We start from the raw sequence: 4,129 nt of genomic DNA on the forward strand, positions 1-4,129 counted from the left end.
AAACCGCACCCGCATCCATATCACATTCAATGGCTTAACAATAGTGGTAAGGTCAAGGTAACCAAGCTGGTACGAATTAATTTTGCTATTGGTTCATATCGTGATGTTGTTGACTGTGATGTTGTGCCTATGGATGCTTGTAATATTCTGCTAGGTAGACCATGGCAATTTGATTCAGATTGTATGCATCATGGTAGATCAAATCAATATTCTCTCATACACCATGATAAGAAAATTATTTTGCTTCCCATGTCCCCTGAGGCTATTGTGTGTGATGATGTTGCTAAAGCTACCAAAGCTAAAACTGAGAACAACAAGAATATTAAAGCTGTTGGTAATAACAAAGATGGGATAAAATTGAAAGGACATTGCTTGCTTGCAACAAAAACTGATGTTAATGAATTATTTGCTTCCACTACTGTTGCCTACGCCTTGGTATGCAAGGATGTTTTGATTTCAATTCAAGATATGCAGCATTCTTTGCCTCCTGTTATTACTAACATTTTGCAGGAGTATTCTGATGTATTTCCAAGTGAGATACCAGAGGGGCTGCCACCTATACGAGGGATTGAGCACCAAATTGATCTTATTCCTGGTGCATCTTTGCCGAATCGTGCGCCATATAGGACAAATCCAGAGGAAACAAAAGAAATTCAGCGACAAGTGCAAGAACTACTCGACAAAGGTTACGTGCGTGAGTCTCTTAGTCCGTGTGCTGTTCCGGTTATTTTAGTGCCTAAGAAAGATGGAACATGGCGTATGTGTGTTGATTGTAGGGCTATTAATAATATCACGATACGTTATCGACACCCTATTCCACGTTTAGATGATATGCTTGATGAATTGAGTGGTGCCATTGTCTTTTCTAAAGTTGATTTGCGTAGTGGGTACCACCAGATTCGTATGAAATTGGGAGATGAATGGAAAACTGCTTTCAAAACTAAGTTCGGATTGTATGAGTGGTTAGTCATGCCTTTTGGGTTAACTAATGCACCTAGCACTTTCATGAGATTAATGAACGAGGTTTTGCGTGCCTTCATTGGAAAATTTGTGGTAGTATACTTTGATGACATATTAATCTACAGCAAATCTATGGATGAACATGTTGATCACATGCGTGCTGTTTTTAATGCTTTACGAGATGCACGTTTATTTGGTAACCTTGAGAAGTGCACATTTTGCACCGATCGAGTTTCGTTTCTTGGTTATGTTGTGACTCCACAGGGAATTGAGGTTGATCAAGCCAAGGTAGAAGCGATACATGGATGGCCTATGCCAAAGACTATCACACAGGTGCGGAGTTTCCTAGGACTTGCTGGCTTCTATCGCCGTTTTGTGAAGGACTTTAGCACCATTGCTGCACCTTTGAATGAGCTTACGAAGAAGGGAGTGCATTTTAGTTGGGGCAAAGTACAAGAGCACGCTTTCAACGTGCTGAAAGATAAGTTGACACATGCACCTCTCCTCCAACTTCCTGATTTTAATAAGACTTTTGAGCTTGAATGTGATGCTAGTGGAATTGGATTGGGTGGTGTTTTGTTACAAGAAGGCAAACCTGTTGCATATTTTAGTGAAAAATTGAGTGGGTCTGTTCTAAATTATTCTACTTATGATAAGGAATTATATGCTCTTGTGCGAACATTAGAAACATGGCAGCATTATTTGTGGCCCAAAGAGTTTGTTATTCATTCTGATCATGAATCTTTGAAACATATTCGTAGTCAAGGAAAACTGAACCGTAGACATGCTAAGTGGGTTGAATTTATCGAATCGTTTCCTTATGTTATTAAGCACAAGAAAGGAAAAGAGAATATCATTGCTGACGCTTTGTCTAGGAGATATACTTTGCTGAATCAACTTGACTACAAAATCTTTGGATTAGAGACGATTAAAGACCAATATGTTCATGATGCTGATTTTAAGGATGTGTTGCTGCATTGTAAAGATGGGAAAGGATGGAACAAATATATCGTTAGTGATGGGTTTGTGTTTAGAGCTAACAAGCTATGCATTCCAGCTAGCTCCGTTCGTTTGTTGTTGTTACAGGAAGCACATGGAGGTGGCTTAATGGGACATTTTGGAGCAAAGAAAACGGAGGACATACTTGCTGGTCATTTCTTTTGGCCCAAGATGAGAAGAGATGTGGTGAGATTGGTTGCTCGTTGCACGACATGCCAAAAGGCGAAGTCACGGTTAAATCCACACGGTTTGTATTTGCCTCTACCCGTTCCTAGTGCTCCTTGGGAAGATATTTCTATGGATTTTGTGCTGGGATTGCCTAGGACTAGGAAGGGACGTGATAGTGTGTTTGTGGTTGTTGATAGATTTTCTAAGATGGCACATTTCATACCATGTCATAAAACTGACGATGCTACTCATATTGCTGATTTGTTCTTTCGTGAAATTGTTCGCTTGCATGGTGTGCCCAACACAATCGTTTCTGATCGTGATGCTAAATTTCTTAGTCATTTTTGGAGGACTTTGTGGGCAAAATTGGGGACTAAGCTTTTATTTTCTACTACATGTCATCCTCAAACTGATGGTCAAACTGAAGTTGTGAATAGAACTTTGTCTACTATGTTAAGGGCAGTTCTAAAGAAGAATATTAAGATGTGGGAGGACTGTTTGCCTCATATTGAATTTGCTTATAATCGATCATTGCATTCTACTACAAAGATGTGCCCATTTCAGATTGTATATGGTTTGTTACCTCGTGCTCCTATTGATTTAATGCCTTTGCCATCTTCTGAAAAACTAAATTTTGATGCTACTAGGCGTGCTGAATTGATGTTAAAACTGCACGAAACTACTAAAGAAAACATAGAGCGTATGAATGCTAGATATAAGTTTGCTAGTGATAAAGGTAGAAAGGAAATAAATTTTGAACCTGGAGATTTAGTTTGGTTGCATTTGAGAAAGGAAAGGTTTCCTGAATTACGAAAATCTAAATTGTTGCCTCGAGCCGATGGACCGTTTAAAGTGCTAGAGAAAATTAACGACAATGCATATAGGCTAGATCTGCCTGCAGACTTTGGGGTTAGCCCCACATTTAACATTGCAGATTTAAAGCCCTACTTGGGAGAGGAAGTTGAGCTTGAGTCGAGGACGACTCAAATGCAAGAAGGGGAGAATGATGAAGACATCCACACTACTGATGCATCTATACCAATACAAGTACCAATTTCTGGTCCCATTACTCGCGCTCGTGCTCGTCAACTCAACCATCAGGTGATTACACTCTTGAGTTCATGTCCATCATATTTAGACCATGGAGACCCGTGCACTCTTGTTTTGCTTAGGAATCAGGGAGAAGACCGAAAGGGAAAAGGATTTGAACATGCTGGATTCGGACTGCAGAAGAACACCAACTTGTGACGGTCACCACGGTCAGATGCGGGCTCGGATTGGAATGTTCAAGCACAACATGGAAAGCTTATCAAGTCTACTTTCATATGGATCCGGAATTATAGTCATATCTGTTCTGAGGCCGCCGTAATCATTGTTTTCTTACCGAGACATTTCCTGCCTTTTCTGCCCATGGTGCTGCGTCACCCTATTTTGGCCCAATGGGTCGTGTATCAAGTTAGGTCCATTAGGGACGCATCCTAGGGTTGCAGCACGACCCCAATACCCTTGTGGTCGTCCTCCCATGTTTATAAACCCCCTAGCCGCCACCAAGAACAGCGGGTTTTGTTTAGATCAAGTTTAGCTCTCGCTACTTGCTTGCAAGCGCGCGTGCTAGTTCAGCCGCCCGTCTTCTTGTCTTCGGAACCCCACCATATTGTAGTTTGATCTTTAAACCTACATTTAGATCTGGTAATTCAGTACTTGTTCTACTTGTTCTTGCTAGTTCTTCGATTGCTTGCAGGACGAGTGCCCTAGTGGCCAGGGTGTCACGCTCCACAAGATCGTGACAGCCATAGGAGGTGGTGTATCGGTTGCTAAGGCGCAGCGTCTTTGGAAGGCTGTAGTCGGGCCGTGAACGTCGTCTCCTCCCCCAATCGAGTTATTCCACACCCTCTCATCGAAAGATCGGGCAATCACCCAACGGGTGCACATCAGTCTTGGCACATTGTACATCCAACCTCTGTCCATTACCTATCCCTATATTGATTAACGTCAATATCGA

The sequence above is a fragment of the Zea mays genome, chromosome 8 (assembly GCF_902167145.1).
Source record: "Zea mays cultivar B73 chromosome 8, Zm-B73-REFERENCE-NAM-5.0, whole genome shotgun sequence".
NCBI classification, from domain to species: Eukaryota; Viridiplantae; Streptophyta; class Magnoliopsida; order Poales; family Poaceae; genus Zea; species Zea mays.